The sequence below is a fragment of the Lynx rufus genome, unplaced genomic scaffold (assembly GCF_022079265.1).
Source record: "Lynx rufus isolate CCGP_SWC_20201006 ecotype Redwood Valley unplaced genomic scaffold, mLynRuf1.p SCAF_27, whole genome shotgun sequence".
Taxonomy (NCBI): domain Eukaryota; kingdom Metazoa; phylum Chordata; class Mammalia; order Carnivora; family Felidae; genus Lynx; species Lynx rufus.
The window spans coordinates 8,392,412-8,418,232 of record NW_025814842.1 but is presented as its reverse complement, the minus strand read 5'-3'; the positions used below and the strand labels follow the sequence as shown (position 1 = coordinate 8,418,232).

Here is a 25,821-nt window from a genome sequence, read left to right as displayed (position 1 = left end):
AGTCTGCCATCACATACACAGTACGTGTGCCTCCTGACGGTCTGACGGAAATGCATGCCATCACCTAGGGAAGGATCTAGCCCCCCACCCCCGCCCCCCAAAAAAGCCCAAATGTGATCTTCCGAAATAGAAATAGATGCGGGGCGGGGGTAAGAAAGGGGGGGGGGGTGTTCTGGTCAATTAAAAGAATGAAAAGACTAAGATGCATGAACCAATCACAATGTGAGGATCTTACTTGGTTCCTGAATCGGATTTTCTTTAATTATGATATTTATGGGAAAATGGAAATTTGGGTATTTGAGTAGATAGTTGATATTAATGATTTTTTTTGGGTTTTTTTTTTTGCCATCTGGGGGGAAATATGATAATGGATTGTGGTTACATTAAAAAAAAAAGTCCTTATCTTTTAAAGATACACACTGAAATATTTATGGATGAAACAAGATCCACTGTCTGGGATTTGTTTCAAAATTAAGTTGGGGTGGGGAATGAGAACATACAGCTAAAACGAGGTTGGCTGTGAGCAGATAATTATGGAAGCTGGATAATGGGTACAAAAGGATTCATTATGCTCTTCTGTTTGGGTATATATTTGAATTTAGAACCAAATTTTCCAAATACACTGAACGATATAGGGTATTTATCCTTTCTGAATTTTAAACTTCAGATGTGACATATCCAAACACATACCTGGCACCTATATATCTAAGAAAACCAACACAACAGTTGCCCCCACACCGCCCCTGGCAATGGAACAATTTAAGGGCATACTTGGGTTGCAAATTATACCAGGATTTTAAATCTGCCCCTCAATGCAAATTAGGTCAGTATAATCACTCAAAAAGAGGAAAAACCCACCCTTTACAGGCAACCCAAAGGGAAAGGGGGCAGGTCCTGAGCCCGCCCAGCTGGAAGCCATCTCTGAGCACCTTCTGAGCCTGTTAGTGGGGCTGGTGTTGAGAGGGTCACATGTCACGGGCAGCTGTTCTCTGTCAAGCTGAAGGGCAATTGCAGGCTGGAAGGGCAGGCAAATAATTCCACGGATGGCCTGGTGTGATTTGTAAAGTGAGCCAAACCGAACGCAGATACCATCTACTGTATGATGGGATTTGTTCCATAAACGTACCAGAATGTAAGCTCCTTAAGGGCAAGAATTACCTTGACCTCTCCCCACCAACCCCAGAACCAAGAAAGAGGGTCTGGCCCATGGCCAGGTGCTCAATACAGACTTCCTGAGTTACCGGTTGCTTGAATAGATGTCATAAATACATACATTTGTAGGGAAATATCCAAAGGAAACGAATCACAACATTCATGGTATAGGACTCTGGTAGTGGGATTACGGGTGATCGACACAGGGCTACCCCCCACCCCCCACCCCCCGGACATGTGCAAATCTCACGCATGCTCCAAGGCCCAGCAGGACCATTACCACCGCTCAGGACCTTCTGTCCACCCAGCCCCCTAGCGCTGAGCTCCCAGCCCTATGCCTGGCTCATCCTCCTGCAGTGAAGGCAGGAGCTCCTGGACACACAGCCAGTACCTGAACGAGCTCTGAAGCCCCAGTATCTGGCGCAGAGCCAGGCAGTTCGTTAAATTCAAATGACCAACACATCTCAGTCCCAAAAGACTGGGGCGACAGTGGGTTGCAAATGTTGACCCCTGTTAACTGGCCCTAAACGCTAACCCACTGAATGTGGAAACCGATCTTCCACGTAGAGAATCAACTACTACACAGAGTTTCAGATGATCGGCACAAGCGAAAGGAGGGGAATCCGAGGCACACACGATGACCCGCCAGGGCAGAAACGGGATGATGAGGAGCACAGGTTCCACTACCAGGTGGATGCGGCCGAAGTCCAACATTCAAACTCCCACCGCCGGCAGGAACGAGGCAGGGCACACGCTCGCGCAAGCAGAATCGGTCAACACGAGGCACGTGCCTACCTCCTCCTGCAACCAAGCCCAAGTGGCCAACTCCAAAGCAAGTCAGAGCCTCGAACATCCAGAGACTCAGGATTTTGAGTCAGAGGAACTAGCACAACTCCTGGGTCGTAGCAGTAACTAGCCCGGGACCCTAGGGCAGGTGCAGCAGCAAAAGACCTGGGGCAGAGTTCTGAGTCAAAGCCCCTCTCCTCCCGTGACGCCCACAGACTGACTCAGTAGGGTGCCACACGGTAGAAACTCCTTCCTCACACTGTTGCTTTCTTTTTTTGAGGTATGATGTTGGGTATATGGTGCTTAAAAAAAATAAACACGTTATCTTTTAGAGATACATATTGAAATATTTATGGGGAAGTATGATGTCCTTTCCAAAATTCAAGTAAGTGGGGGCAGAGATGAAACCAGGCATAATGTTAGGTCCTAACTTTGTAAAGCTGGTTGAGGGGTAGGAACACGGAGGTTTCGTTCTAGTTGCCTCTCTACTTTGGGGTCTGTCTGAAATTTTTCTTAAGTGCACTTCAAAATACCAGGCAGCAGCAATGCTAACTTCTTCAAGGACAGTTGGTAACACATCTAGGGCCTCTCCAAAAAAAAAGAAGAAAAAAGAGGAGGGAAGGAGAGGAAGGAGGTGGGGTGGAGGGAGTAAAAGAAAGAGAAAGGAAGGGGGAAAAAAAACCCACTACTGTCTTTAAGACACTGCCCATAAAGCTTGTGGTAGCAGAAAGAAAAGAGAAGAGAAGAGAAGAGAAGAGAAGAGAAGAGAAGAGAAGAGAAGAGAAGAGAAGAGAAGAGGAAAGAAAAGGAAAGAAAGGAGAAAAGAAAAGAAAAGAAAAGAAAAGAAAAGAAAAGAAAAGAAAAGAAAAGAAAAGAAAAGAAAAGAAAAGAAAAAAGAAAAGAACAGCGTGGCTCACTAAGAGGGGAGTTTATTGAACAAGTAAGTTATCAAATCAGCGGAGAAAACAAGCCATGTCAGTATTAGATCATTAAATCAGCATTCTGGCAAAAAACAATATTTCCAAACGTTCTGATGACAGCTGGATCAAACCCGCCAATACTTGACAGTAATAAATACAGTTCTTTGGGAAGAGAACTAGGGAGTGACCTTACAGTTCCACTGAAATATGCCAAATAAGGGAAGCTCGGAGCTGCAGGAAATGGAAAAGACCAGCTAATATTTGGCAAGCTTCCTTTATGATCAACAAATTAAAATGTTAAGGAAGCAATTTGTTGAGAAAAGATATTTTTAAAAGGAGCTGAATCATGCAGGTTCAGCCCCGGATATGGTCAATTGGTAATTTTAAATCATTTTGTAAAAGTTAATGTTTTCAGCCCCCAGCAATCACATTGAAGACATCACCGAGTTAATCATAGACCCGCCTCCCTCCCAGCTCAGGTGGAGGCAGAGCCACCGGGTCTCCAGCGGCTGGGGCTTGGCTTACCCCCAGTGCACAGTGACTGCAAAGTCAGCTGCCATTGGAGGCGCTTTGACGAGAGGAAGAGAAACACGAATGCAGCCCGAGTCCAGCTTTAGGTTTCCAAAGACACTGGACGCCAATCCATCTTCAATCATTAGCCATCTGACCCACTTTGGATCTAGAAAGCCTAGGGTTACTGGATTTCTTCAAGGGGAGAAAGAAAAAAAAAAAAAAAAAAGGAGCAGTGTACTGGTTTCCACGATCCAGGAATAAATAGCAAGACGTTCTTGGGATTAAAAAGCCATTCCCATACTAGGGGCCAAGGTGTACCTTCATTAAGCAGCCACGGTTCACATGGTGGGGGGAGTGGGGGAGGGAGGGGACAGACTTTATAAATAGTGGCTCACGTGACTGATAAGTCAATGAAGAAGAAAAAGTCCAGGGAGGGGCCGGGAGGGGGTGCTCTCTTACGCGGGAAGGAACACCAGACCTGCGTCCTGAAGGAAGTAAAACCAACTGAAGCAAACCCAAGTCAGCCTCTGAGATGGAACCCCTGCCACCACTACCCCAAAAACAGAAACTGAAATGCTTCTGGCGACACTTCTGTCCATTTGCTTGGTAACAAGCTGCTTCAGCTTTGTCTTAACCTTGAGGAATCTAGATAACGGCATTTTTTTTTTTCTTAAATTCAAGCTCCCTGGTAATGAGTCCTGCTCCTGGGTGTAACAACTGAGACACAGTGTCCAGTGTTCAAAATACTCTGTTCTGGCCCGAGCACTGCACTGAGTGGAGGGCCTGGGCTGTGCACTCCGGGCATTCGCTTAAAATGCTGGCCTGGGGCCACAGATGCCTGACCTGACCCCTGAAGGGCCGCACTATCTGGAACGCCCCGAGTGGCCGACAAGACCACGCCCAGGCAAAGGCTGGCTCCAAGGAAGGGGGCACTCGGCTCCTGTAAAAACCACCAGCACCAGGTGCCCACCACGAGGGACGAGCCTGACTGGAGAAAACACGTAGGGGGGCAAATTCACTGCTGTCCACACAGTTCACTCCAAGTCGACTGAGCTGGAGGTTCCAGAATTTCCCAGGACTTAGTTCTACCAGCTGGCCAAAGGCATTTTACTAGTCCCCACCCAGAATGGAGAAGAGAACTCCCTTCTGTGTTGAAGTTCATTAACAGCTGGCCTCGAGCAAGGGAAGATCGCCTCTGCCTCCTTCGGGGTCAGACTAGGGACCCCCACTGCTCCACCGAGACAGAGGTCAGGTCAACAGGTCCTGCAAGGACATTTCGTGACTTTAGTCCCGTTCCCATAGTCTCCGTGCAAAGCTGGCTAGGGGTCCCGCCGGATACGCGACATCCAGGCCACCATGCTCCACGTGGAGAAAGGGGACAGGGGCACTCGACCCACCCAAAACACCTGCAGACGCCCACGGAGCCGAGAGGGCCTCCAGGTGCTCACCCGCCCCGGCCATTCAGACAACTCGCTCCCGGACCCGGAATCCTCACTTGCTAAGCCAGCCCGGTGAAGCGGGTCTCCGAAAAGCACCCGGAACTACAGCTAAGGGGGGAAAAATCCCCGCGAAAAACCCCCCAGAACACCTCCTTGCAATTATGCAAAGCCATGGGAAGGATGAAGTCATCCTGAGCCAAGTCGAGGTTAGGGGGCGACAGCCCTGTTGGGGCAGAAGTGGGGGGGAGAGGGGCAGACAAGCCCTGTCCACCCCTCACCCATTTCAGAGAAGACGGTCCCTCGGCTTAAAGGAGCCGGCATATTAATCCTCACTGGCTAAATGCCATCTTCTCGCTTCACCTGACTCCAACCTCACTCTGCTTTATTTAATTCAAAACAGCTGATTTCAGAGGTGTTCATCCTCATTTTTCATTCTAGTCCACATCTTTCCAAAAGCTGACTATTAAGAGCGGTGAAAGGCCTTTCTGTGTTGAAAACATCTTTTATGTGTTGAAAGTGGATGAAAGCCATGCATTTTGACTCCTGGAAAATAAAAAAAAATAAATAAAAAAAATTTTTTTTTAAAAAGCACTTCTTTTTATTTCTACGGATATTTCAAAAATGACATTTACTGAATGCTATGCCTATAATATGCGAGGCACTGCGGGAGGTGCGGGAGGCGCCGGAGCGTCAGAGCCCTGCACAGCCCCTGCGCCGCTGAAGGCCTACAAGAGGCGCCAAACGAGGACCCAGGCGACCGACACCGGGTGCAATGAGAGCAGAAACCCGGGGCAGGCCCGGGGGGCCCGGGGGCTTTAGAGGAGGGCAGATTCTGTCTGCTGGAGGGGATCGGAAGGGCTCCGGTCAAACAGAAACAGGAACTGGAGCTGGGCAGGGCTTGAGAGGCTGGGGGAGAAGGACGGGAGAGGGTGCTCCTGGGAGAAGACAGAGGCATGACCGAGGAGGGCCGGTTCAAAGGCCCAGGGGCCTGGTACAGCCGGCACGTGTGGGAGTCGAGGAGGTGGAGGTCAAGGAGGATGAGGCCTGAGGAGGGATCCCTGAGTTAATCTGGCTTCAGGAAAGCAGTTTCGGTTTGACACTGAAGAAGGGCCCAGAAAGAACGAACAGGAAAGCTCGTAAGCTTCTTCTCCCGGGGGGTCCGGAGGAGGCTTTTCCTCAAGGGCCCGAGCAACAGTGGCTACGGCAGCGGCAGCGTGACCGGCTGCCCCCCAGTCGTGGAAACTGGAGAAACGGTTGAACTTCATCTAACTGGGGCAACTTTTGAAGTCACTAACCACAAGGAGGAAGCATTCCCTTCGGGCCTGCAGGAAACAGATTGCATTGCTGCGTCTGTCCCGGCTCCGAGAGGCCCAGCCTTCTCAAGGCTTTCCTAAGACCCGTCTGCTCGGGCCATCCTTCTGAGAAGCCCGCCTCCTTCCCACATCCACGAGCCTTCTTGACGGGCCCATTTTTAGAGCCTTCAATTAGAGAATGGGAAACAGCGGCCTGGGTAAACAATTAAGGTCAGGGAGGAGAATGGATGGACACACAACTCTAATGAGGTAAACAAATTGCAACCGTGGAATAACATTCTGGTCATTACGTATCGTGACAACTTAAAGCTTACTGGTTACTTGCACGCTTCCTGCTGACCCAAGCTGTTTCTCACACGGCGGGGGGGAGAACACGGAGAAGGCGCCAGACTCAGTGTTGGAACTTAAATTATAAAATCCCTGCGGAAACACTGAGGACTCTCCCACTGTGCCACCTGCAGGTGCCCTAAGCCTCGTGAGTTCGAGCCCCATGCTGGGCATAGAGATTACTTAAATAAAATAAACTTTAAAAAAAGGTGGGGGGGAAGGAGAGAAAACGGAGAGGGAGGATTGTATCGCAATCCAAAGTGAGTCTGTTTTTAGTCCTTTTGAGCATGTGTGCGTGTGAATAAAAACGGGTGGGAGCACGTTGCTGCGAATGAGGTGCCATTTCTTGGTCCAGCAAGGGTGTAGGGTTAATAATAGCTCCTGTTTACAGAGCGGCTCCCGGCCGGCACCTCACATCTACCCCCTCGTTTTGTTTTTGTAACCACCCAGCCAAGAAGGTCTCGCCTGCCTCGTACAGGTGAGGGAGGTGAGGGTGTGCGGCCAGGCAACCAGTAACCGATGCAGGCAGGACTGGAAGCCACGCCCCCCCCTCCCAGCACAGCCAAGGCCCCTACGGTAAGGAGACGGCTGTTCTCGGCCGTTCCTGAAGCAGCTCTGAAGACAATCCCAGCACGTGCTTCCCATGTGTCACTCACTGGCAGCCTGGCTGGGAGCAGCTCCCAAAAGATCGCTGCGAAAGACAAAACTGGCGTTTCCTACAAAACCGGTGTCCTCGTAGAAAGCCTCAGCCCGCCCATAAATTCGGGCCTCTTGAAAACGTGTGAGTTCCAGGTTAATGTGGCAGACCAACACTTGCGTCATCTCTGCGCCCTCGGCAGCAGGAAGGTCTGAACTCACAGGACACAGAGGAGAGGGGAGGGAGCAAAAGGGAAGCCCCCGAACGTGAGGGGCTGGAAGGTGGCTGGACCAGCCACACCGCAGCCTCAAGAGAGCAGAGGAAGCTTACGGCCTGACCTCAAGATGGGACCCAATATGCAGTAAGGTCATCTGTTCCACAGAACTTGGACAGGGAGCGGCAGGGGCTTGGCAAGGTGGGGGCGCAAGGTGGGCAAAATGCCATTCAGAGGCGCAGGTGGACCCCTCCCCCACCTCAAGCAGCCTGGGACCTCCCCCCACCCCACCCCCATCAGCAGAAGACTGAAATTGCTCTCCGCCACATGCAGGGGGACTGAGTGAACATCCCAGGCCCTTCCCCGGCCTGGGCACTGGAAAACCGGCAATCAGCTGTCTCGCCCCCAACCTCCCCTCCCTGCAGGGAAACCAAGGGCCTCTTGCTAAAGAAACTGTCAGCTAAAAGAAAAGAGCCACAGACACTGACACGTCAGGGACTCCCCCCCAAAAAACGCCTGACTGATCTCTTACAGGGAAGGCCACCACCTGTCAACTGTCCCCAACCCTGCACCCCCTCCCCCCCCCACTCTATATAAGCATGCTGATGCCTTGCTCTTAAGTATGGACAGATGACAGAAATGTCACCAGGCATTTGACGAAACCTCTAACTGGGACCAAGACAAAGAGAAAAAAAAAAAAAAGAAAAGAGACGAATCAACAGGAGAAGGGATAAATAAAATTGGCCCAGTCACACAACTGGGTACCAACATCAGAGAAAATAGAGACCACATTTCCTGCAACATCACAGATGAATCTCCGTGACACAATAGTCAAAAAAGTAAGTGCCAGCAGTCGGCATGCCAAATGATACCATTTTTACAGAGCTCAAAACCAAGCAAGAGTAAATACCACAGCATATACACATTTGCGATAAACGACATTATTTTAAGGCTATGACATAATAGATACAGAACTGAGGACAGGGGTCGCCTGTCTGGATAAGGAGGCAGAGAAACAGGAGGGAGTCTCCCGGTGGATGCAAATTATTGGGGATGTTCTTGGGTTCAAGAGAGAGGAGGGGAGAGACGTTTGCGGATTTTAGTTACTACCCTTTGCGACCAAAATGTGTTCCATCCAACTGTTTACAGATATTAAATAAGACGGATTTTAAAAAGTAAAAAAATGAAGAGAAGTCAACGAAGACAAGAGAACTTTTAAAAGAAACCGTGGTGAATGCAGCCGGTGAGATCAAAAAGGACCCTTCGGGTAGGAACAAGAGTAGGGCGTAAGAATGTAACATTCAGAGAACAAGAAAGAAAACTCAGAAGTTACAACCATGACAGATAAAAGTACAGGAAGATTGGACGGTTGAACAGTTCTCCCAGATACATCAAAAAAGACAAAGACATGAAAAATGGAAGGGGAGAAAAATGGCCAGATTCGGCCACGAGGCCCAGCGCCTGCATAACGAGTTCTGGAGGACAGAGAACGAGACCCACCCCAAGGAGAACCGTCACGATCCCGGAGAACAGGAGGCGAAGATCAGGGCTCTAAACGGTGTCACAGAGAAACGGCAAAGGATGGGAAACGAGACTGTCCTTGACCAGGGGAGCCACGTCTTTGACTTGCGAGGGTGGAGTTCTAGAATTCTATGCTCGGCAACCATCTTTATCAGGAAGCTACTGGAGGAGATTCCCCAAATGAGAGAAAGACAAAATCTCAGAATTCAGGAGACAGGGATCCAAAGCAGGAGGGGGAAAGGGTGGCCCAAGATGATGGGGAAGGGGACCAGGAGGAAAGTGGGGGGCCCTGTGCCAGGCAGCAGCCCGTCCCAGCAGGAGAAGGACAAGGGACCAGGAGGGGGCTCCCAAAGAAAAGATGAACCCCTACCTACCTGATGTTTTCAGAGATACGTGTTGCTGGAAAGGAGTTTGGGGGTAAATTAGACCTTGTACACAGAAACTCCTATTTCCATAGTCGTAGCTATCCAAATGCCCAATACTTGAAAATCGGTTGAGCAGAGAAACAGGGCCACTCTGCAGGGGCCCCATGGTGAGGCCTCCACCGCACCTGCCGGTCCCAGTCCCACGGCACCCCACCAGCAAGCAATGCCCACGCTGAAACCTGGGGACCAGGTGCAGAAGCCAGCTGCGTAGACAGAGAACAGTTCCAGGGTGCAGGTGCTGACGGTGGGGAGAGGTGGGCAGGGGGCCGGGGCTGGTCCTTTTCTCATACTGATAGAATCGGGGTAAAAACTGAAAATAAAGTGCTTTGAGAGAAAGAAAACCTGCAAAACCAATGACTACCGTTAGGCCGTTTTTATTTTAAAATGAAATACATTCAAAAGGACGGACAACCTTCTTTTTTTTTCTTTTTCTGGTTCCTTCAACAACTCCACACTGTGATAACCATAAGGATCACATGGAAGAGTGTTTATTCTGCCTTCACAACTGTTTTTCCTCCCAAGCTTCTCATCCCTTACCCTTTCCTTTTTTTTGTTTTTGTTGTTTTTTTTTTATTTTACTTATTTTTAGGTAAAGTCTATGCCAGTGTGGGGCTCAAACTCACAACCCAAAAGATCACGGGTTGCACACTCCTCCAACTGAGCCAGTCAGGTGCCCTCCCTGACCATTTTCTTAAAACATTTTTAAGTGTTTATTTATCTATTTTGAGAGAGAGAGAGACAGAGTGAGCAAGGGAGGGGCAGAGAGACAGGGAGGGAGAGAATCCCAAGTTGGCTCCGCACCGTGAGCATGAAGCCCGATGTGGGGCTCGAACTCAGGAACCGTGAGAGCATGACCCGAGCTGAAACCAAGAGTCGGACGCTTCACGGACTGAGCCGCCCAGGCGCCCCCCCCCCCCCCACACCCTGACCATTTTCTCAAGGCAGAACCTAGGAGCTCTGCTCCAACCTGGGCTGGAAATGTCAGGTGGAGGGGGCTCCCAGCCTCCCACTTCCCCAGAGGCTGCCGAGAGCTGCTGGGACCGAAAGCCCAGGAGGCCCTTCCTGTAGCCCCGGGCCCAGCCGGGCACCCGGGAGCACCTATGTCTCAGGGGAGCCTCGAGCCCCTACCAGGCACAGAATTCTTTTTCCTTATCATCCAAGATTTCTCCCCAGTAAACTTTCTGACTTTGCTCCTGAAATCCCTAGGGGCTGCTGCATGTTCTGTAAAACGATTTCACCATTTCCTCCAAATTTTGTCTTCCTCTTACATACCTAAAAGTCAGACCCAAGTGCGCTTTATAGGAACTGCCTACATTCAAAATCCAGGCAACAGTGCCAGTCCGTTAGAGATTACATGATCCAGGAGGGAGGGAACGCTAATATTAGCCACTCTGCCCCTCTCCCATCCCCCCACGGCGGCTCCCCTTCAGAAAAGGACAGGGCTGACTACATAACAGCCCAGATCTGCCGCCAAGGAAGAAACACCTACTTGGAAACAGCCTTCCAGATCCTGGCCAAGAAAACAAAACTCAGAGCCTGACACGTAAGTCACATGGCAAGCTGCTGGGTCCTGCTGGTCGCTGTCAGCAACCACCGGAGACAAAAAAAAAAAAACAAAAGATGCCTTGCGCGTTGCTCTACACGCGCTCTCTTTTCTATCTGCTGTGCATTCGAGAAGCTGCTAGGATGGATTGTTCTCATCCTTCGAGGTAGGCACATTCCCCAGGCACACAGCCTCGCTGTACCGACACGGTCCCTTCTGAACAAAACTGGGCCCCCGGAGAGGCCCAGCAGGCCAAGGAAACAGGAGGAGAAAATTCAATCACTAGTCCCAACCGACACCGGAGAATCCTTTGGCCATCTGGATCTGAAAGGACTTCCACTTTCAAAGTCCTCCTCTCCGTAGGAAGTTCGCCACCAAATATTAAAAGCCCAAGGTGCCAAGCACTGCATGACTCACGTTTTTCATTTGCCCGCTGAACGTCTGACGTGCAAGCTACTCACGCCCAGGAGCAGGCTTTTGCCTTAAAAATGCAATTATTCAAACTGAATTGGGTCTAATGTGGAAGCAGATATTTTTAATCTTCTAAGGCAGAACAGTCTTTGGGGAAAAAAGCGTAAAAGAAAAATACCAACGCCAGAACATCAGTACGTACCCGGTGAGCCAGACGGCCCAGGCATCCCTGCCGCCCTGATGACGGGACATCTCGGTCTGGGTTACTACCACTATTATTCTTTTCAGAGAGGGCAGTCTCTTCTGGTGAGCTGCCTCCCCCGTAATACCTTCCTTGACTTTTTCAGGCTACACCAACCAAGGATCGTGGATCAGGCACCGTCCTAAGCGGAGTCTTAACAAAACCCTTACGAAGTGAGAGTAGTTTTACTATCACCCTTGTACAGAGGAAGCAGGTTAAGGGCCCAAGGTCACACGGCTCATAAATGGAAGAACAAAGGTTCCAAGTCAGAAGGGTAGGCCGCCCAGGCCAGCGTGCCCTCAGCCGGCAGGGCAGGCAGCTGACGGCTTCTGGGCGCATCCAAAGGCAGGCCACCCAGACAACCCCACGTTCTCACACCGAGAGCCACCATTTCCAGATGACGGTACATCATGGGCCCGGCACGATGAGCGGAAGAAAGGCGCCCCAAAGTTCAACTTCCAAGTGAGTGTCTTCGGTCTCGGCCCCGACATTTGCTACAGCGCAGGAGAAAATACGCCTCCTCCACAGGGATGGTCGGCACAGGGGTCTAACCAGAACCTAACTTAATCACTTAGTGGCTCGGGCTAAGCATAATGAAGGTTAGTGCCGAAATCCGTCCCGCATCCGTACATTCCTCAACAGTCTGCATGCAGAAACTGCCCCCGCACGACACAGCCCGGGGCCTGCAATTCTTTTGTCTTTCTGGTCTTCTGCTCCCAAGTGGACAGCCAGTCCTACCTCGAGGACGTCCCTTGCCTTCTTCCGATTTCTTGTTTTAACGTGTTAGGACCTTGAGAAGCAGATGATCGATACTATTAGAAGCGTGTATACAAGAGGAGCTGGGTGGAAGCGAGGCTTGGGAGGGGGCAAGAGAGGCGCCCTTGGAGAGCCATCCCCTGGCAGCTCGGCCCCCTGACTGCTACCTGTGTTCTGGAAAGCTCATCGGAGCAGATAAGGGAAGCGTCATTCTCTTAAAATATGAATTAAATAAAACCAACCCTCCCTTTTAAGGATCTAGCCCAGTGCTTCTCAAATTTTAATGTGTCTATGAATCACCTGGGGAATCTCATAAAAATGCAGATTCTGACTCAGGAGGTCTGGCTGGGGCCTGACATTCTGCACTTCTAACAAGCTCCCAGGGGATGCCCAAATGGGTTTGTGGACCTCTTTGAGTAGCGAGGGTCTACGCTAGAACAGCGCTGTCCAGCAGAAACGTAATAGACCCATTTTAACTGTTCTCGCAGTCAGCCCCAGGTCTAGCTAGCTGGCCTCCTCCATGCCGTCCCCCAGAATTCCTGGGTGTTAGCTGGGAAGTGATCAGAATTTTAGCTGTGCATGAATTTTAGTTGGATATTCAACCGCTGTCAATTCATAATCAGTCCATACTGTACCCTATTCCTATCATGAGAAACTTTTAAAAGGTACCAATACCCACCCCAAACTAGCAGAATCAGAATCCCTGAGGGTGGCCCATGCCCAGGGGGATCTGCGGCCCAGGACATCAGAGGCAGGTAGCCCCAGGAAAACAGGTGTGGCTGGAGAGAAGACCCCGAGGTTGCCTAAGGGGCCTCAGTGCACCCCCTCAAGCCCTCTACCCACCGAACTCAGTGACTGACAAGCTGTGGCCTAACTCTCCCCCCTCAGGGGCAAGGGATCAGCTAATACCCTGGGGCCCAGGCCGAGGGGATCAGGGGTCACCAGGAAAAACAGTCTGAAGGAGAGGAAACACTAGACAAAAGAAATCAACCAGCCCAGCAACCTGCACAGACGAAGCAGAGTTCATGGATCCGAACTGAAACGGATGCAGCCAAAACGAGCAGAGAGGAGAGAGACGGGCTGGTGTTAATAGGACAGAGATACTGACTTTAGAAACGGAGAGGAAAAAATAAATACGGGAGTGGGTCTTAATCATTTCAGGAATAATCTGGATTCTGAATTTCAGGAAAAGAAAATAGATGGCATAATTATAAAATCCAGCAGAGGGAAAAAAAAAAAATCAACCCAATCAAACGTTGCAAGGAAACATACCCTCCCGAAAATAATGGTAAAAAGAAAACATAAAATAATACTCCAGAAGTGCTAATATAATCACAATTACCCTAAATGTATGCCAGTTAAATTCACTAATCAAAGACAGACTCTCAACCTGGGTTTAAAAAACAAGATCCGGGGCGCCTGGGTGGCTCAGTAGGTTAAGTGTCCGACTTCAGCTCAGGTCATGATCTTGGAGTTTGTGGATTCAAGCTCCGCATCAGGCTCTGTGCTGACAGCTCAGAGCCTGGAGCCTGCTTTGGATTCTGTGTCTCCCTCTCTCTCTGCTCTTCCCCAACTCATGCTCTGTCTGTCTGTCTGTCTCTCTCTCTCTCTCTCAAAAATAAACATTAAAAAAATAAGAAATAAATTAAAAAACAAGATCCCACATCGTATATCTAAAATAAAACACATTTAAAGCAAAAGGATCTGGAAAGACTGAAAATCTGGACAGAAGAGAAAAAAGCTTTATCGGGCACACAGAAACTAAAAACAAAAGAATAAACAAAATTACTGTAGCATCAACACAAATAGAATGTAAGGTGGAAAAAACATCATAAAAGAGGAAGAAAGAGGCTGCACAGACACCAGGAAAAGAAACTGTTAATCAGGAAGATGTAAAGACCGTGCTCGTATGTGCATCTAACAATATAGCCTTAACATTCTATAATAAAACAGCTGTCAAAACTATGGGAAGAAAATTAGCAGAGGCGTAGAAGAATTAAGTACCACAGATAAGCTCAAAATAATACATGGAAAATTCTATCCTCAAACAAAAAACACATTACTTTTGAGCACATATGGAACATTCCAAGTGCAAATGCCATAGGGTCTCTTAAATATCTATTCCAAAGAAATCGGCATTCACGTGAACTATGCTCTCTGGCCATATGCAATCAAAACAGACATCAACAGAATAAAAAGTTTTTGTTTTGTTTTGTTCTTTGACAGAGAGAGCTCGTGAGCACGCATACGAGCAGGGGAGAGGGGCAGAGAGAGTGACAGAAACTCAAGCTGGCTCCACGTTTAGTGAGGAGTCAGACACGGGGTTCGATCCCACGACCCGGGGATGACGACCTGAGCCAAAATCAAGAGTGGGACACTCAACGGACTGAGCCAACCTGGCGCCCCCAAGAAGTTTTTGTTTGTTTGTTTTTTGTTTTTTTAATGTCAAAAATCCAGGGGCCCTGGCTGGCTCAGTTGGTAGAGCACGTGACTCCTAATCTCAAGGTTGTGAGTTCAAGCTCCACGTTGGGCGTGGAGCCCACGATCAGTCAATAAAATAAATGTCAAAAATCTAGGAAAGACATTCAATTAACTAACCCTTGGGTTACAGGGGGGAAATTACAAAACGAATACAAAATTACGAAGTGAATAAAAATGAAAGCACTAACTGTCAGTTTATGGAGCAGTGCTAAGGCAATTTTTAGAAGAAATATTACGGCTTTCAATACACTCATCAGAAAACGATAAAGAATTTAAACTATTAAAAGCTGAACTTTCAAAAAAGACGTTTGGAAAAAAGAGTGCCCTCTAAGAGGAGTGAAATAAAGGAGAAAAATCAGTGGCGCAAAAGAAAAAAAAAAAGGACAAAGAGGGCAAGAAGGGCAAAAGGCAGGTTTCGTTTAAGAACTCGTAAGACAAACCAAACTCTACAGGAGACTGAAAAGAAGTCACAGATAACGTTCAGAAATACAGAATCTAGAAAGAAAATGCGAAGCAGCTAGCACTAAAACAACAGATTTACACAAATCATGAAAATATTATGAACACTCATACGAGAATAAGTGTTAAAACCACGATGAAATGGACATATTTCTAGAAAGTTATAAAACGCCCAGACTGGTCTACAAAAGGAAGAGTCAGACTAATAAAGAGAGTGAGACGGTAAACGCCTGCTCGCCACACTCAGTCTCAGGACCCACGGCGGGACAGGGGGAGCCCGATCACACTGAAGCTACAGGCGTTCCTCATCTTACAGAAATGATCCCAAAACAAGTTTAACCTATTTTACACGAGACCCGTATAGTTTCAATTCCAACTAGATAAGGGTAAGAAAAGTATAGGCCGATTTGATTGGGTAGCACAGATGTCAAAACTATGCATCAAATCCAACCATATTTTAAAATTCAAGACACAGCTGGCCCCACAATGCACTGCATGATCTGGCCTCAAAGCATCCATCACTGTAATGCAATTTATCACATGCATGGACTAAGGGATCAAAATCGCATGGCCACGAATAGATTTTAAGAAAAAGTATTTGCTAAAGGTCAACACCTAATTATTATTTAAAAAAAAAAAAAAAACTCTCAGAAAAGGAAGGGAAAGGGAATCAAGGTAATTGCTTAATCTGTTTCAGGCGTCTACCAAAAATTCCCTTGAGACCAGTAAAGAGAAGGCCACCATCACTAAACCACTATGCGACGGAGTCCTTGAGTTTCTGGCCAACAAAACAAGCCACGCTGGTTCAAGGAGTGGAAGGAAAAGGGTAAACAAAAGAGTCACTTTTTTTGCATATGATATTATCCCCAGGGAAAGGTAACAGAGTCAAGGTAATCAGTAAAACTAGAAAGAGACTCAGCAAGCCCGCCAGTTTCAAAATTGGCAAACAAAACCAGTTGTTTTTCTTCCATACCACAATCATCAATCAGAAGAAAAAAAAAATGTTTTTAAAGAAGACACTGGTCACAACACCACAAAAACTGTAAAGGACTAGAAATTAATTAAATAAAGATTTCACAAAACCTTTTTGGAGGAGGAAGACCTAAATAAATGGAGGAGTATCTTTGTTCAAGGATGGGACAACTTAAAAGGTCTTCATTTCCCCCCTGCCCCCAAATTAACCTGTAGATTTCATCCAAATGCAATAGAGACTCCAGCAGAACTTGAGGGGAAACCAGACAGATACGTGCATCAAAGAACAATAGACCTTGAGTCGCCAAGGTGCTTTGAAAAAGAGCCAAAGAGGATAAATTCACGTGATCAGAAATTAAAACGCATATAAAGCCACCGTAAAATGGGGTGGTGCCAGTGCAAGAAGAAACAAATAGGGGGCAGAACAAAAGAATGACGCTAGAAGCATCCCCACGTGTACATGAGGCCCTGACGTACAAGAGACTCGGCTCCCAAAATCACAGGGTAGGAGACAAAACAACTGTTCAGCCATGTTGGAAAACCTGGCTACCTCTCTGTACAAAAACCATTTCCAACCTAAAGATCTAAACGAGGAAGACCAATGTTCGATAGTTATGTGACATAGCCATCAAAATACAAGTATCTGTGGGGCACCTGGCTGGCTCACTTGGTAGAGCATGAGACTCCTGATCTCAGGGTTATGAGTTCAAGCCCCACGTTGGGCATAAAGATTACTTAATAAACTTTAAAAGAGAAAAAAAAGACAGGGGGCCCGTTGGGTGGCTCGGTCGATTGGGCACCCAACTTCAGCTCAGGTGACGATCTCACTGTTCGTGGGTTTGAGCCCACAGTTCAGAGCCTGCGGCCTGCTTCGTTTGGATTCTGTGTCTCCCTCTCTCTCTGCCCCTCCCTGGCTTGTGCTCTGTCTCCCTCTCAAAAATGAAAACCAACCAACAATGAATTAGAAAAGAATTCATTTTTAAAGAAGCATTAAAAAAAAAAAAGTACATGATTATCTTCGTGATTCCGAATGGGGAAAGATGTTCTCAAGAGGGAAATCACACACCAAACATGAGGGGGAAAATCGGATAGATTGGAGTTCATCAAAATTAAGTTTTTTTTACATATTGAAGGACACTACAGACAAATCAACAAAAGAGACTAGGAAAGATTATTTGCAACAGCAAAAACCAACAAAGGATTAGCATGCAAAACATACAAAGAACTCTTACAAATCAACAAAAAAAAAAGTAAATCATTAAAAAAAAAACAAAAAAAAACAAAATACTATATGACCAGACAATTTACAGAAGGGTAAATCTGAAAATCTCAGAAGTATAAAAGAGGTAGGTAACAAGTATGAACCTTACCGGTGATTAGAGAAGAATCACACAACGCTGAAGTACCACTTTAAAACCATCAGAATGGCAAAAAGTCTCCAGGAAGTGCTGACACGAACGTGGAGAGAGCAGTGGTGCCTCTGCTCTGGGAAGCAATCTGGCAGCACTTAGTGAAATTAACAGCCCTTTTCACTCTGGACTCAGCAACCCACTCCTGGACCAGCCATCATGCCCTGTGCGTTAAGGATGCCAGAGGCACTGGGGTATTAGAGACCACAACGTGGAGCCACCCCCACGGAAATGGACCCAGAAGCCGGGCGGTGCTAAGAACTGAACTTATGTCCCCCAAATTCATATGCTGAAGTCCTAGCCCTTGAAGTGATGACATCTGGAGGTGGGTCTTTCGAAGGTCATGAGGGTGGGGTCCCCACGATGGCATTAGCAACCTTGTAAGAGACACCAGGGTGCTCCCTCACTCTCTCTCAGGCCCGTCTGTCGCCTGGAGGATACAGCAGTCTGAAAGCCAGGAAGAGGACGCTCACCAGGAATGCAATCTGCAGGCACCTTGACCCTGAACTTTCAGCCTCCAGAGCTGTGAGAAATAAAATGTGTGTTGTTTAAGCCGCCCAGTCTAGAGTATCTTGTTAGATCAGCCTGAGCGAACCAAGACAAGTGGATTCTTCAGATTGAATCCAATGCAGCTATCATGAAGGACGACCAAACTGTGTAGGGAGGAACATGGTCAGATCTCCAAACCAGTGACGAGTGAAAAAGGAGGGAGAAAGATGTACAGCACATCACCAGACAGGAGTTAAGCTACTTATACCTACAAAGCAGGGTGCCCAGTTCACAAGAATACAGCTGTGTAGAGGCACACCAAACACCAGCATAGTGCGGGAGGGCCAGCGTCTAGAAATGGGGGTGGAGCCTAAAGGAAGAAAAACTTACTAAGATGAATCATGTGTGCTGTGAACTGATGAGTGATGAGGGTGAGACACACACACACATACCCCCAGAGGCAGACAGAAAACAGGGGTCTGGATTTTCCTGCCCATCTCGTACAAATCGGTGTTAAAACTCTTACACTTTGACTTAAGGATTTCAATGTTTAACACCATAAAACAATCGGCAGGATGTTCCTAAACTTTGAAAATTACAACGAGCTGAGTTGGTGACGGCCCTCCGTGTCAATTCCACACCTATCTGAATCGACAGACCCTCGCAGAACATGCACACACACACACACACAGCTGAAAAAGATTTGGTATTTTGCCTTAACTTCTGGAACCTGTCAATTTCATTCACAATTTACACCAGCTTCTAATTATACTTAACTGAATATTAACCATTCTAATTGCTTAATGCTTTATTGGCTCCATGCAAAGTATCGAGGGACATCTGGCTGGGCAAATGGGACCCTGCCTGCTGCTAGGAGAGACAGCTTGGAGCACACACTCCTCCTCATGCTCTCATGTCTACCCTCACCCAGAACCAGAGCATCTCAAAAGCAGGACTGGTAAGTCCACACCAGCAAAGCAGCCAAAAGAAACTTTCTACCATCTGGATTTTAACCGTAACACTCCTGTTTCCCATCACAGAAAGTTGGGGGCAGGGTGACTGCAAGACTGAGGGCCCAGGCCCCTTCCACATTCCTGCTCCGCGTCCCCTGCATTGCACACTGTCCTGCCCCCCAAACCCCACCGGCCCGCCAATGCTTAGATTGGTGGCAGCTGGCCCTGGAGCCTCTTTGCCCACAGGCACGTTCATGGGCTTTGTCCTGGCTCATCTCCTTTTATGAGAGAAGCAGCACTTTTCCAGCAGCAACCCTGACATCCCCTGCCTCTCTGGCCAGAACTAAGGGCAACCCCCACCACGCCTGGCCACAGGGAAGGCCCTGCCAGGACAGTTTATTTTTTTATTTTTTTAATTTATTTTTTTTTTAACGTTTATTTATTTTTGAGACAGAGAGAGACACAGCATGAACGGGGTAGGGGTAGAGAGAGAGGGAGACACAGAGTCAGAAGCAAGCTCCAGGCTCTGAGCCATCAGCCCAGAGCCCGACGCGGGGCTCGAACTCGCGGACCGCGAGATCGTGACCTGAGCCAAAGTCGGACGCCTAGCCGACTGAGCCACCCAGGCGCCCCGCTGCCAGGACAGTTTAGACAAACATCTGGTTTCACCCCGGTGCGGGGAAGAGTGAGGAGGCAGGCAGGCGCAGAGGGGAGAGACCCCGGGTGGGCCACCAACAGCGTCTGCCGTTAGCCAAACACACGGCCTGCTCACGCGTCCATCTGTCTTTCACGCTGGTTCCAAAGTGCGGCAGCTCCACCACGCAAGGAACCCGACGAGGCGGCCGGAGGGAGACCAGAGCAGGAAAAGGTGCAGCGGCCCAGGCATTAGATGAGCACCTGGAGAACAAACAGGAGCCGCACCCAAGACGTCAAACAGCAGCGGGCTCGGAAACGGGAACACAGAGTCCCCATATGTGACCCAGCATTCCTACTCCTGGGCGTGTACCGAAAAAAGCCGAAAACGCTTCGCACAGAAACTTGCACACAGACAGGTGTTCGCAACAGCATGATTCGTAAAAGCCCCAAAGCAGAAACGATCCAAATGCCCACCGTTTATGAAAGGATCATCAGATGTCGTATACCCACACCGCGGGATCTCATTCGGCCATAAAAGGAATGAAGAATGGATACACACTACGACGTGCGTGAACACAGAAGATAACTACACCGAATGAAAGAAGCCAGACACAAAAGGCCACGTGTTGTAGGGTTCCATTTATATGTGAAATATCCAGAACAGGGAAATCCATGGAGGCAGAAAGTAGAGTGATGGTTACACAGAGCCTCGGGCGGGAAGGGGTAGGGGGAGGCGCAGGGCAGATGCAGGGGTCACGGCTAACAGGTACGAGCCTCTTGCTGGAGGGTGGAAAATGTTCTGGAATTCGACTGTGGTGACAGTTGCCCAACATGATGAACACACCCCACAAACTGAACTGCACACTTTAAAAAGGTGAATACAGTGAATTTTATGTGAATTTGATCTTAAAAAACAAAAAGTAACAAATGAGTGCCTGGCTGACTCTGTCTTGATCTCGGGGTGATGAGTTCAAGCCCCATGCTGGACATAAGAGCTTACATTTAAAAAAATTTAGAAATTTAAAAAAAAAAAAGTAACAACACAGGTATGGGCGTTGTGTGCAGGGAGCTGTCCTCTGAAGCGTGTTCAATAGAAAAAAAAGTGTTCCAAGAGCACTCTGTACCAGGACATCCCCCAACCAAAATGTAAACTTAGTCGTATACTCAAAATGTTTTCAGGTCACACTGTCCCTTAAAAAACAGAAATCTGTAAGACGTTTAGACATCCTATTGGCCCTCGCCCTAACCCAAATATCAGCCTCAGCTCAAGCTTCCGGAAGCAGGGGCTCCTCGGCCAGCGCATCTGCTCTGTACACCCAATGGGGAACACACCGGAAAACTCAGAGACGGCATTAAAAAAAAAAATCTCTCTATTTGAGGCATAAGAATCAGCTTTTGGAAAAACGCCCTAAGCCTCTCAAATAAACAGCAGGCATCTCACAGACACAGGACACTGGCCACTGAATTCCATACGCAGGCACCTCTGTTTCAAGTCCCTTCCAAGGAGCCTCCCGACAAGAACAGCTGGATGGCAGGTGTGCCTGGGGCAGGGAAGGCAGGCGGGCAGGCGGGCAGCTGTGCCGGGACATGGCGGAAGGGCCTGACCCCCCTCCTTCCTCGTGGGAACGCTGCATCCCCATTCTGGAAGGGGCTGCACAGCCCCCATTAGGAGACGTGGGTGTTTTAGAGGCAGCCGTCAACTCAGGTATTTCTTAGCTAGACTCCTTCCCTCCTCCTAAGGCAAAGTAAAACGACCACCATGTGCAAAGTTGGTGGGGGGGGGGGGGCAGACTTTCTGGAAAGTCCGCAAACACACACTCTGTGCTGGGGTCTGAGGCTCGGTCTCCTGGTCCCAGAAGCCCTGCATGCGGGCCACCTGGAAATAACACCACCACGCAGTAACCTTTTTAAACCTGCTTCCACCTTCCTTGTTCACCCCAGAGTGGTTCTCACACCTTTTCTTTTCGCTGGAAACCATCTCTCCGGCTCTTTGACACTCCGCGTTCACCTGGGAGCGGCCTCCCTCCCGCATCCCAGAAGAATGTCACAACAGGGCCCTCTGCTTCCCCTCGCACCCCAAACTTACAAAGAAGAGTCCTTCCCTTCAACCTGGAAACAAGTTCGAGCCTTTGCATCCCCAAACAACCCTCCCACACCTGCACTTCCCACGCGTCTCACACCCTGCACCTCGCACCTCAGCGGAGGGGTGGGATTGGAAGGCGCCCTGGGCGACCCAGGGGCAGGCGACCTGTCCCTGGGGCGCCGTGGCTCCCATGCTGAACGGAAAGTGGCCCTCCCGATAGCCAGCAGGCATGAACCCCCACCAGTACCTGCCTGACTTGCCACCAGGTATCACGCTATAATTAGTCATTGTAATTGAAGCCGAACGTAATTAATTACATAATTTCGAAGTGTTCAAGTTTAATTCCATTAAAATTACATCATGAAACTGGGGAATTACAAAGGATTACCGACAAAAAGCAAATAGGGATGAATAAAGGAACTCCAGACTGACTCCCTGCACGTCTGAGTCACGCCCAACGCTCAAGAACAGGATAGTAGTGACCGCACCTGCCTTTAATAAACCCGTGGGGCCCAGCCAGGCGGCAGGGTGCAAGGGCTGCCTCTCGAAGGGCCAGCCCCAGGTGACACCAGCCTGCCGGACGCCCGGGGTCCAATGGACCCAGAAGGCCCTCCCTGCGCCGCTCCCCGCCCCTCCCCGACTCAGGTTCCTCTGCTGACACCTCGCCCATAGGTGGCCCCTTCTCAGCCAAGGCCACCACGACCCCACGGGCCCTGCCCCAAAATTCCAGGGCCCAGGTTCTGTCTGCCCTCTTCCTTACCCCACACCCTCGGGCCAGTATCTTCTCTCCTGTCCCTCCCCACCTCTCACCAGAACTGTGCCCTCCACACACCCCTCCCACTGTCTTTACCACCCCTCCCGCCTCACTCTGGTCAGCCCTTCTGATGACTCAGTGGGGCTGTGCGCTGAGGTCCTGTTCTGTCTGCTCCACGGCCCTGGGCACGGGCAATACGTCATGGATGTATTCCGTACCTTCGCTCTCCATCTCCCTGCTAGAAGGTAGGTCCCCTGAAGGCCGGGGTTTCCCCACTGTTCTGGTCATTAGAATGCTGTGCTACAACCCTGCATGGTCCACAGGGGATGAAATCAGTCAAGGGAGCAGGACAGCCAAGGACCACCTTTCCAGGACCCAGGCCTTATAACCCTGACACCTGGGGATACGGGCTGTCCTGCAGTTCATCGACCAGCAGGGCTGGGGACCCGTTCTTCTTGGTACCCCAGGGGTGATCAGGCACCGTGGAGACACTCTCGAGAAATGAACGAATGGCCCCAACGGTCCATGCAAAACAGGAGTCACTCCAAAACAAACCAAACAAACCAGCAACTTCGCTCAAACACGCTGCATTATTTCCAAGCCGGCTGCACCCTGTAGGTTTTCTTTTTAAATTTGTAAAACTTCATTACAAAAAAAGCTGCATCGTCCCAAAAAAACCAGACACGCAAAAACAGTCATCTGAATCCAGAGTAGCCTAGAAGCTCCGTTTTTCCACGATAATGTCCTCGACTAAAGTAAGCTGAGATCTAAGGAGTATCACCTGGCCAGACTTTCTTCTCTTGGGACGGATGCTCACCCGCAGACCCCTTACAAAGCCAGCCTCTCGCCAAACACACCCCAACAATGCCTTCCATGTGTAACTGAGGACGGAGCCCTGGTGTGGCTGGTGCTGGCGAGTGATACTGCACGGATCTGAACCCAGCATCACTGCTGTGCCTCAATCGGCCAGACTCCCAGGGGCTCAGCGAGCGGGGATTTTGTCTTGGCCATCCAGGGTGAAAACACAAATATTAGGCTCTCACAGCAAATTGTTCCCCAACACCAGCTCAGGTCCCATGTCTCAGAGACCAGCCCTGGTTAGGTTCGCGCTCCCCAGCCACCGCAGCTGAACAGGGCACAGCCTCTGGGCCACCGGCTCCTTCCCTCCTTCCCCATGGCCCAGGTCCCGGGATCAGGCCTCTCTCCTGCCTCCCATTTCCCCAGATCTCTTCCGCCGCCATTTGCTGGATGCACAGACAGGGCACAGAGGATAGCAGGGGACACAGAAAGGAGGGCTACCTTCAGCTCGAGGCCATCACTGCACCCCAGGTACCAACCAGATAAAGTTTGCTGATGGGAAGATTCATTGCCGGCCAACGAGGATCGGATTACCTTCTCTTTGATGCTCCATCGCTAGGACTCCGAGTCTCAAGGCAGGGGAGGCTCCAGAAAAGTTCTCTCGAGTCTCAAGGCAGGGGAGACTCTAGAAAGGCTCACAAATCCACCAAGGTCTCCCACAGAAGGTGTCCACCCGCCGAGGTCAACTCAGGTACATACACGTCCACCACCCCAGGCTTCATTTTCATCCCGGGTGACTCACACTAAGTGACTTCCCCACCCCAAACTCATCTGGGGCTGGGTGGGGGGAGTGGTCCGTGGACAGGGGCCTGCTCCTGAGTCCCCCCACCGCAGCGCCTCATCACGAGGACCCTGCGGCTTCTGCAGAGCCGGCCTCGTGAACAGCAGGGATCGGCAGGAAAGCCATGGGCCCAGGAATCAGCTACCGCTCTTGGGCTCCGGGCTTCTCACCTAACCAGCTGGGTCCTCTGGCCTCCTCGGGGCTGCTGTGTGTGCACGACGGGAAAGAAGTTAAGGGCCCACACCGCATCTGCCCCTAGTCAATACTCAGGAAATGATAGCTGTTAGCGTATATTTAACAACAACAACAACAAAACCGGTTTCAGCCTCTGCCTCGTCACCAGTGGTCATAAGACCAGCTATGATAACGTGCGATCCACATTACCAGCAGCGACGCTGTCCTTCTCTTGCCCCTCGACTGAAACATCACAGGAGTCCGGGCCCCAGGGCCGGGAAGTTAAGATTCAGGCGGGGGTCCCCCAGTTGAGACCGGCTCTCCAGCCCTCCCCACCTCAAATGAGAGGCCAGCCTCTCGACACCGACTGAAAGGCATACAAACCTTCCACCAGCTTCAAACCCCGCGACTCAACTCCTCACCTGTGCCTTCAACGGCAGCCTCTCCACTGAGCTCCGCCCTCCTCCTCCCCAGGGCTCAGCCCCTGGACTCCCACCGGACCTCCCAAATCCCACAGACCCCGCAGGGAACACACCCTCTGCCCTTGGCAGGGGTGGCTCCTCTCCCTCCTCCCCGTCCCTGTGGACACCGCCCCCCACCCAGGCTGGGCCCTGGGGTCTGTGGCTCCTCAGATGCCCCTGCAAGCCTTGCTTCCCCCAAACCCATGCAAATGCTTCTGCAGCCAGACAGTGACGTCACCTTCACAAAAATATCCTAGGTACTTTCTTTGTAAGTGAAGAAACACAAAAAGGCAGGCAGGCTACCGAGGCCACTGCTCCGCCCCGGGGCTGGTCCGAGGCCTCTGCCCAGCTGCACGCCAGGCCCATGGGGTGGCTTCCAGGGGCTGCGCACATTCTCGACCCTTCTCCAGTGCTGACACCCGGACCTTCGGGCCTCCTGCTGCTTGCTTTCTTGTGCACGGGTTGGGTTCTAATCATTACAGTGTGCACTTTCCCCATTCACAGGGGGAAGTTTCCTCCCATTCAGGCCCTGGGCAGAGTCAAAGAATAAATCTCTGTCAGAGGATTGTTCTGCCTAATTCTATTTTTAAAAATGTGGATTTTTTTTTTATGTTTTATGTACCACAAATACAATTACATATACTTTAACCAATGTACACGTCACTTCGCAAAGACAGAATAAATGGAAATAAACAAGAAATCCATGTTCTGTCGCGATTACGTATATGGCTATCAGTAGCTTTCAAAACACAACCATTTTCTATACCTATCTACTTTGCACAATCCAAAAAGGAAGCCCGTTTGCTTTCTTAAATGAACTAGCTGAACTAGTCTTAAATCCGAATATATGGGGCTGCCCCCTTGAAAAAGGCCAATGGCTCTCCTGCAGCAGGACTTACTGGAGGCTACAGCCACAGGGCAGGATGAAACAGGTGCATAACAACACAAGGTGGAGAACAGGAGCGTGAATGGTTGAGAGCCGCAAGCTATGGCGGATGCTACGTGGGGTCCATCAGAAACACCAAAGAAGGGAGGCAGAGCTTAGAGACCACCGGCCACCCTCCAACTGTTCTGATGGCAGTGGCGAGGGGTGGGGTGGGGGGGTCCCCAGTT

At 49.7% G+C, this 25,821-nt stretch overlaps 1 protein-coding gene and 1 non-coding gene across 13 annotated transcripts in view; one reads left to right on the top strand and one right to left on the bottom strand.

The window, feature by feature from the left end:
- CUX1 (cut like homeobox 1) overlaps window positions 1-25,821 on the bottom strand; it is a 368,307-nt gene that overhangs the window by 332,447 nt on the left and 10,039 nt on the right. The window lies entirely within an intron of this gene.
- Window positions 16,763-16,835, top strand: TRNAR-CCU (transfer RNA arginine (anticodon CCU)). The gene has a single exon. It is a non-coding gene; the product is annotated as a tRNA-Arg (tRNA).